This window comes from Crocodylus porosus, unplaced genomic scaffold, assembly GCF_001723895.1.
Source record: "Crocodylus porosus isolate Cpor-Errol unplaced genomic scaffold, CroPor_comp1, whole genome shotgun sequence".
Taxonomy (NCBI): domain Eukaryota; kingdom Metazoa; phylum Chordata; order Crocodylia; family Crocodylidae; genus Crocodylus; species Crocodylus porosus.
The window spans coordinates 20,235,897-20,245,479 of NW_017728914.1; the positions used below are offsets into that span (position 1 = coordinate 20,235,897).

Sequence of the window (9,583 nt, forward strand, 5' to 3'; positions counted from 1 at the left end):
GACGGAGCGGGGAGGTGCGAGGGGAGAGGCTGAGGTGCAAAGGAAAGGGAAGCGTGCAGCAGCCTCCTTCCACCTCGCCGCAGCGGCCCGCCTTGAGCTCAGCTTTCCTTTTAAAAGAACGAAGTCAGGCTCTAGCTGTGATTGTCAAGACAAATCTCCAGCGTGGATCAGTGATGCCAAAATCCACAGAAAGCCTAGGATGACCGACAGGATCCACCGTCCCTTCAGCCCAGCGAGATGCCCGGTGATCCCAGCTGCCAACACTGCTTCTTATGATGCACATAAAAATTGCCACACAGGTCCAGACCGCAGCCCCTGTAGCCCAGTACTCTCCATCTGTAGCAAACAGCTACCACTTCACACACCCCCCGTCTCTCAGATTCTTCCTCTAACGTGACCCGTCCCCTCCCGGCTAGCTGTAGGAAAAGGTCACAGAGCTTCCTAATTTACTGTGTGGCGTTTCATCTGAAGCTGCAGTGCCATTTATTCCCCACCTCCAACAAAGGACCTATGCCCGATAAGCTCCTGGATACACTGGTCCCACCAAACAGAAGCAAAGCTCAAGGAGCCCAGGGGAACTTAGAGAGCAGCCCCGAGTGACCCCGGCTTGAACATCTGCAACAGCTGCAGTGAGTGGTTTCTAATTTGGGTGACTCACAAAGAACTTAGTTGTGGGCAGAATTTGGAAAAATACCTCTCCCTCCCCTCACCTCCCTGCCAGACTTCCTAGGAAATGAGCAGGATAAACATAGGTCAGATTCTGATCTCACACAGACAGATAAAAGTCTATAGCAACTGCCCTGAAGTCAAAGGAATCACTGCATGTACACTGGTCCAGATCAGCAGATCAGTCTGGGCCACTCTGTAGAAGCTAAAAGCAAATGTTGAAACTCTGGACTACACTGAACTTGGTGAAGCAAGGCTCAGGGGGGAAGGGTGGACAGAAAAACCTAGCTTCCAATAGTACACCATTGTGCATATTTGTTAAAAAAGACCTAATTAAATGAGACATGAGCAGCTGTTCTTAAAAGAGCTTGCACCCATCTGCTGTCTTCTTAGGTTAGCATATGTTGTACACTAGCTTTGATGCCCTGAGCCACAAGACATATGCAAAGTTGTCAAAAGGCATAAGTGGGTTCACTGCAGCAAGTGTTCCCCTCCAGAGGGAAGGAGGAGAAAAGTGAAGTCCTACTTCTTGCAGAGAGATGGAAAAGTCCTCATATCACTAGTGAGCAATGAAGGAAAGGCTTCAGGTAATTCAGACTAGTCTTGCTCCAGGGTGAGTGATGGCTATCATTTTAAGGTATCATTGGCCCTTAACATCCAGGAGCAGCAGAGGGGCTGTTTTGTTAAATGAGTTTCGCCCACTGCATGCAGGTGGTCGTGGCAGCTCACTGATCCTTTCAACACAAAAACTTTGTATTGTTCGCTGTGGTAGAAAGCAGAGGGAGGAGCCCTCCTTCCCTGCTCCTTAAGCACCCGTACAGGGACAGTCACGCTTTTCCCATGGGATGTTCAAAAACACACAAAGAGAGCTAAAAACAGAAGAGAGTAAAATGGAAATGTATATCCTATGACACCAAGACAGCCTCAGGGGATGTAATCAAGCTTCCTACATTTTGGCATTGCAAAAAATGTACGTTGTGTTCAAGTAACAGCTTCACACAACATGATACAACAAGCATGAGAAACAGTCCGCACATGTGATTTTTTTTCTTTCCTTGGGGGAACCCACATGCAACTACAAAGAGAACCAGAAAACAACAGAAACTGGACACAGGAAGCAGAACTGGGCAGTTGGGGAAGGGTTTGTTTCATTATCCAAGTCTGGACAAATGCAAAAAGGAGCCCAGCTGTATGGGCCCCAAAAGACTAGTAAAGGTTGATTAGAAGTCTACTGGTCTTTCAGCTCCAGCAACTAGAGGTACTAAAGAAACACACTATTGAGAAGCACCAATGTTAACCCAGTTATCTGCACAAAGAACTCCTCCCTAGCCTTCCTTTCACACACACATCCTATGGAGAAAGAAAAGAAACAGGAGTGATTGTACCCTGCTGCTATTTTAGTCTTCTCTTGTTTACACTGATGTAAAAAAGTAACAGCAGCCCCCAGCTCTAATATCACACCTTTCACCACCAGTTCTCAAAGCCCTTCACAAAGGTGCCATTAGCCCCATTTTACAGGTGAAGAAACCAAGGTACAGCAGTGAAGTGACTAGCCCAAGAGGGGTCTCAGCAAACCAGCAGCACCAGAAAGAGAACCTGAATGGAGCCTGCTCTGATGGGCATTCATCAGGCTCTAGTGTTAGGTCCCGAACCAGTCTCCCTCAGCATACCTGAGCTGCAGCATAATTTCTTCCTTCTCTGGTACATTTTCCAGGCACAGGATGTCTGTTAACCCATAACAGAAATTGGCTTTCTTGAACCAGTTACCATCAACTGGTTCATACTATCCATACTTTAGTCTCCACAACACCTCACATACCCCCTTTTCCAGAACTCCAATCTTCTGAGTTTACAACTTAATTCTTCAGAGACATAGGACAGGTGTAGCACATCACACACACATACATGTGTGAACGTGTGCGTGCTTTGCTTAGTATTGTAAAATAAATGCGCCTTTCTCCTAATAGCATATGAAATACACAGATCTGGAGAAAACAACATATTCAAGATAATTCAAGAATTATCACGTGGGATGAAGTTAGACTAGTATAAAAACACTGCAAGACAAAGCAGAATTTGGGAGGTGCTCAGATACACTGCATATAGATTCAGTGGTGTGCCCTGTAGAAGAAATCAAATGGATGCAAGATGCCCATTTACCTAGGATGTTTTAAAGCCCCTCTCAATCCTATAATATACTAGGGTGAAAACAAAGCCTCAAATCCCTGGAACAAAAGAAAGCAGCTTTGTTTCTCATGCTTCCTTTAACTGGTGGATGAACGTATTCTTGCTGGCAACAAAACAGAATGAGTATCACCCAAGGTAAACACAGTACTTAGCAGATGTGTCTCAGCTATCATAAAATTACTCAAAGGGAGCTGCGGCACAGTAAAATCAAGCAGTGAAAAGTCAAATTTTTAGCCATCAAGCATAAGAAATGGTCATTAAAGCCACTCCTGGACATAAGAGAACAGAAAGCAGGTCTGCACTACAAAGAAACCGCTGGCCCATTCAGTGCAGACAGCGACACAATTCAGAAACCTTCCTAATGTGACTGTACCTTTACACCAGGCCCACTGGCAGATACAAGGGCTGTATTTGGCTGCCACACCATAGGGCAACTGCCACAGAAAAGCAGTCTCTCAGGAAAGGGGAATATTTTATAAAAGAACAGCTACATCACCATCATCTGTCTCTAAACCGAAGCAGCTGACTTGTGCTGTCTGTAAATCCCCTGCAGGCTGCGGTTCTTTGGGAGGAGAGACACGAGGAAACATCATGGGGTTATCGTTTTCAGTTTGGCACTCTTACATTTCTAACAGGTGGCAGTAAATAATTACAGGCTTATCCTTTTCATCAATAGCAAGATGAAGTGATGACAGTTTGTAGGCCTTTTACCCTTTAAGGGAGTGAAACCTGCAGTGCCTGAGAAGAATTGTTTTACACCCTGGATCTGATGAAGCTTCCCTTTCCCATACATAGCACAATAGATCAGTGCTGCAGGGGTGTCTCCTGCTGCCTGGCTGCTTTTGGAGAAGCTTCAGCTTTATTCTACTGTCCAACTGGCCAAAAATCAATTCCTGCACACTCTGAGCCTGCCTCTGCTGAAATCCTCTTCTCCAGTTTGCCACACCCTCTTGCTATTCTGCCTTTTAGGCCTTTCTTAACAACTTGCATTCAAAATTCTCGGGAGTCCAGATTGCTGCCACCAGATATTTCCCTCGCTCTACAATCTGGGGCTGCATCAATCCCAGCTCCTACAGCTCCTGAACCATCCTGAAATCCAATTCTACTCTTGCCTTTCAGAGTGCTCCATGAAATATTTCAAATGACCCTGTTATCTAGTCTCTCATCCACCTCCTCCCAACCCTATTCCTATAACTCTGCATTTGGCTTGCAGGGGAAGATGTCACTCTTTCTCTCTCATGCAGCCTCCACTGTCTAGAGCTGTGACTCTCTAAGCCACTTCCCTTTTCTTAAATCTCACCTTGACACTTTTCTCTTCTTCTCCCAGTTTAGGAGCGTTTGCCTGAGAATCACTATTAGTTGCTGTGGATGAAAGACACCCTGTAAAAATAAAACAGTCTTACTGTGCTTTTTTGAAGCTCTAACAGGCATTCAGCACGCTACCTTAGGTGCCTTACTACCTGAAAAGGCAAATAAATGTCCAAATAATGGTCTCTGAGATGTGTATCAGTGGGGCATATTTTATCTCTGGATATAAATATCTACTCGTGATAATGCAGCCTACAACATAATAGAAACCAAGCCTTTTATGCTGAAACACATATACAGTAAAAAGCTCTCAGCTACTGTGACTTTGGTTGGCAATACATGTGTTCCCATATAGAAATTCTGCTCTTACTGACACCTGGTGCTTTCTTCTCTCTTCACTGGGTAAACTGACTGCCTGGAAGGAGGAGGTCATTTGAGACAAGACTTGATCATTTGAATTAACTGTCAGGAAAAGATAAAAGCAAATGTTACCAAGAAAGAGATGATCTCTTCACTCATCTCATAACATGCTAATCTCACTGGCTCAGTCCTATAGGGTGAGTGCGTAATAATAATCACTTCAGCTCACAGCAGAGCAAATTGTTAAAACTGCTCCTTCCATCTCCATAACACACATTTAAGAGGTATTTGTTTAGGAGAGATTCATGTACATTGTGTCCTCAGTCACTGTGCAGAACTATCCTGCCACCCACACGTTCCAACTGCTGAAAGCAATTATTTTCCTCCCCCTGCTTGTAGAGCGAGCACAGGACGCTTGAGGTCTCAACAGGTCATGCAAAGAAATTATTGAAAAAAAAAATAAAGGGAAGCAGGAGCTTCCAATGCAACAGAAGGAAAAACTGCACCTTCCGAAGAGCTTCTTGAACTGGCCTTGACTGCTGAGCAATTGAAGCTGTTTCCTGCTTGCAGTCCCAATGGTCTCCAGGAGTGCTGGTCATTGTGGGGCTTGTTTATTTTTCTAGCACAGCTGAGAGTAAACCTTATCATCGGAGAGGCCAGGGGCATGATGCAGGAGTGTCTGAAGATGGCCTACAAGGCTCTGGCACATGTGCCATAGCCATGTGTTCATGTGGGAATGTGACCCACAGAGAGAACAAGTGGCTGCAGTGCATTCGTTTGATCTGAATGGCTCTCCTTGGATTGACAAGGAACAATGCACATTTGCACAGGTCACACTGCTATGTTACAGATGTACAGAGCTGCAACCTGCCTCATTTTTTATACAACAGGAGTGCTCAACTCCCAGCCCACAGGCCAGATCCAGGCTGTGGAGCCCATGGGGCTCCCCACAGGTTCAGAAATTTGGTGGCAGGGGAGCAGTGGCAGCACTACTTGGCAATTGTCACTCCCTGCTACCAAATTTCAGGCTCCCATGGGGAATCCAGAGGGCCAGTAGCCAAGTTGAGGCATGTGGGATCTGGCCAGCACGTAACTGGATCCAGGTGCATAGGTCGGTCCAGCATGTGCCTGCATCCAGGCACATAAGACTGCATTCATGAACTGATCTTACTTGCCAACCCTGAACGGGATCCAACCTATGGACTGACCCCATGCTGCTCATCAGGCCCACAGAGCTGAACAATTGGGTGCTGCTATACTCTGGCAAGCTGAACTCCCAGCAAGCTGCTAGCTCCTCACCCTCTCCTTCCCCTACCTCCCCACCCACACAGAAGACTCTGTGTAATAAATTCCTCTGTCTGATGGATTCAGGCCTTCATATGACAGGGGGAAAAAAAAAGATGGGAAAACACAGTATGGGTGTGGCAAGGCTGAATTTGATTTCAAGCTTGCTCTTTAAAGAAATTTGGACACCTTTGCAACACCTGACTGGAAATGCATCAACCCAGCAATACTGTCTGGCTTTAAACCAGGGATTTTAGACACAAAAGAGATGCTCACAGGAATGACCCAATACAGAGTATGAATCCATGCCACCAAAGTTGACTGGCTGGTACATCCTAAGCTTTTTATTTGTGCATTACAGATGAATACCCTTCCCCTGAGGGAGGAAGGCATTTTCATTTTGGAAACACACATACAGTACCCATTGTTGCAAGTGGAACATGACATCTATTGCCCCTTAGCACAACTATCAAAGGAACTTGCCTGCAAATGCTTTCTAACATCAGCCACAATTTTGTTTTTGTCAAAGACAGCATCTGTGGTTCAGCATCCACTAGATAACATATTTCTTCTTTTCTTCTGAAATCAAACTTGCCCGTGTAATTTTAACACAAAATTAAACTGGTTGTGGGCTGTGTTATCAAATGAGTCATCATTTTATGTGATGACCTAATAGGATTTGGAGTATTCTTGGCATGTATGTATGGATAAGGAGTGATATTTTGAAAAGTCAAACCTTTAGCACTGGAGCAGGGCGCTCAAGGCCAGGTCATCTGTGTGCTATTGCTGGCTCTACTCTCGACCAGCTATGTGACCTTGTTGAGTCACCAAATTTGCAAAAAAAGATGATGATACACACCTATCTCTCACAGAAAGATCACAAGGCATCTTTGGTTAATGGTTGTAAGGGAGCTTGAAATCTTTGAATGGAGAATGTTACATAAGAGCAAATTATTATTTTAATGTGAAAGAAAAGCAGAAGTAATTTCATTTATTAGTCATCTAACAAACAGTTGGCTGACACAGAAGAGGTCTAGAAAATATCCCTAAGAACCTGTTCGAGTTACATTTCAGACCAAGACTACTTTAAAATGATGGACAATGGTAAGAAATATTGGGAGGCGGAGGCAGCAGAAGTGGGGGTCAGAAAAGCTTCAGAGCACAAGCCTTTGGAAAGTCTGTTAATTCCTGACTAATGCTGAGGTAAAGGAGAGTATTTGCAATACATATGCATTATAGATATGATGAGAGTGTAGCCCTGGGAAAAGGTGTTGGGGTCGACGGCATGAGGAATTTCAGCCTTCTCACTGTCTTTGGAATAGGTGCAACATAGTTAGTGGCAATCCAATAGGCTTCTGGCTTTGTATCTCAAGTCCTTCTGGGGGAAGAATGGTATATCAGTGTTCACGGTTCCGTTGGTCTCTGGCTCCAGTGAGACCAAGAGCAAGGAGAACAACTAAAAGATGGGGGTTCGTGGGAGATATAGTTACTTGTCTGCTCAGAACTGGGCTAAAAGGACCGGACTCAATTTTTATAGGACAACAGAGCAGCTTTTAAAGTGGAATTATTTTTTATCTCAGTTGTTTTGGGTGGATTAGAAGCAGTAGCACAAAGTTGAACATCTGTAAATGCTATTACCAGTCCCCCAGGACATCCACTCCCTGTGTTTTTGTTAACTAAGCAGACCCTTAGCCAGTGAGAAGACCTAATGCACATGTCAGTAATTACCACACGCCCTTCAGTGAGCTGCATTCTCACTGAATCCATAAAGCTTGGCTCTGCTTGTCTCTCTAATAGCAAACAATGTGCAGACACTAGAATATGGCAAATTTTGTATGGACAAGGAAGATGGGTTCAAAAGAAGCAAGCTCCAGGTGTAGAAGTTTGGTAGCATAAATTATCCCCCAGAGATTCCCCCTCAAGAAGAGTGGAAATTAAAAACACAATCTATGCTTGCTTGCAAAAAGGTTTCTTCTCATCCTTTTCAAAGGCAGCAATTGCCTGTCAAGATAAAACTGCTGGAACTGGAACACATCTGGGATGGATAACTGATCATCCCTGGGATTGTCTAAGGACAAGCCTTTTCCCAGCTACCACCAATGACAGGTCATTCATATATGATACAGGTTATGAGCAGGCTGTCAGCAGTGAGTATTGTCTGTATGTATGCCCTTCAGCAAAAAGACGACCAGCTAAATAGTGACACATGCCAATTTGAGTTCTCTTACCTGTGTATTTCCAAAAACAGGGCAAAGATTCAATAAAATAAATATTATTCCACATCTCTAGGGATGATAGAGTACTTTCTATAATGCAGAAAAGCATTGCCCCCTGCCCCACAGGCTTCTAAACATAGGACCAAATTCTGCAGTCCTTGTTTAAGCATAAGGAAGTCACATCAGAAATAATGTCCCTGTAGGTCCATTCCAATAGATAATAAAAAGAAAACACATGGAAAAACAAGAGAGGATGAGACAAGACAAATGGAAAGGGGAAAGAGAAATTTACCTCTGAACCACCCATACAAATCCATCTAACATCAACCGTGGCCAAAGGCAGTTACTCTCCAATACTTCGGCAATTTATGTGCAATGAGCTCAGTTCCAAATGGACCAGTATCCACATCTTGATTGGTACTAATTATCCTGTAGTCAGTCTGAGCAGAAACCCCTGGTATAGGTGAGCTCCAAGGCAGTTTGTAGACATGGCCTGTCTAGGTTAGGGACTTGGTGTAGGACCAGGACAGCTGGTCATCACTGACCAGTGGTACCTGCTATTCTAGAGCTCCAGGAAGGGCTGACAATCCATGGACACAAACTTTTTGTAAGCACATGGTGAAGAACTGAAGGTAGGGACACACAGAGCTAATATACAAACCTAACTTAAAATCCAAATTCTATGATCTTAAAATCTTGTTTGTTCCATTCAGTGCCTCAGATACAGACTTGGAGAGTGATGACTCAAAGCTTCAATACATAACTCAAAGGCTCCAGATACGCATCTCGACCCACTTGACTGCAGTTCTCGTGGTTACTGTGATATCACACACTGCTTCAGACATGTACCACTTTATATTGTACCTTTGTAGCATTCGCCCCCTCTTTCCCTCTACGCAACTGTGGTGGAAAGGAGCTGTGAGAAGCTCAGATCTCAAGGTTTGTGTCTCTACTTTACCATGACCCGCCAGCAGAGAATGGAGTAATCGTGATGTTTGCTTCACATGCTCAGAACAACCAACAATGATTTGGAAAAGAATCAAAATTGGTCCAAGGGTATATGTGGGTTCCAAGCATGAGACTGATTTGAAAGTAACCAAAGTGATAGGACACCCCAAAAACACTGGGCCCTTATGATCCATGCAGACATGCCCCTCCACATAGGTATCTATTCTTCCTATGAAGAAAGAGGTAGCATTCAGGTATTTTTCTCAAAAGCCTTCCTTGTTCCCTGAAGAGGGTCCTCTGGGAGCTGGGGCCTAGTATCTAGGGCCCATGTTACATTTCAGTGCCACATTGGAGACTGCATTGGGCTCTAATAGCTGATTTGCAGTGGTCTTTCCAAAGGGAGGAAGTCAGAGGACATCAGTAGCCTAAGGATGGGTAGACCAGTGGGACACAAGGAAAACAGATCTTATGATGACAGGCTGAGAGCCATGGGACTCTTTAGCCTGGGAAAGTGTAGGCTCAGGGGTGATCTGATGGCCACCTATAAGTTTATCAGGGGTGACCACCAGGATCTGGGGGAACGTCTGTTCACCAGAGCGCCCCAAGGGATGACG

General features: G+C 44.7%; 1 protein-coding gene across 1 annotated transcript in view; it reads right to left on the minus strand.

Moving 5' to 3' along the window:
• NEURL1B (neuralized E3 ubiquitin protein ligase 1B) overlaps positions 1–9,583 on the minus strand; it is a 215,293-nt gene that overhangs the window by 58,182 nt on the left and 147,528 nt on the right. The window lies entirely within an intron of this gene.